This window comes from Portunus trituberculatus, chromosome 28 (genome assembly GCF_017591435.1).
Source record: "Portunus trituberculatus isolate SZX2019 chromosome 28, ASM1759143v1, whole genome shotgun sequence".
In the NCBI taxonomy this organism is placed as follows: Eukaryota; Metazoa; Arthropoda; class Malacostraca; order Decapoda; family Portunidae; genus Portunus; species Portunus trituberculatus.
In genome coordinates this window covers 10,213,250-10,213,555 of record NC_059282.1, presented here as the reverse complement: position 1 = coordinate 10,213,555, position 306 = coordinate 10,213,250, and positions in this window count along the sequence as shown.

Genomic DNA, 306 nt, shown 5'->3' with positions numbered 1-306 from the left:
TATTGACATTAAGAAGCGTCTATGGAGGTCAGAAGATTAATGGCCACAGTCTTCACTATTTTAATCCCCCATTTGAGTTTCTGGAGCTGCATAAAATCACCAAATAGTCACCAAAATGAATATGGAAACACGTCAGAAGGAATTAAAACAAAATAAAAGAACAAATGATAGATAGATAAGAGAAAATAAAGAAAAATAAGATGAAATTAACCAGAAAAATTATGGGGAAAATGCGATACAGTACTGAAAGGGTTAACGAAATAAAAAATAAATAAAGAAAAGAAAACGGAGAAAAAACATTGAATT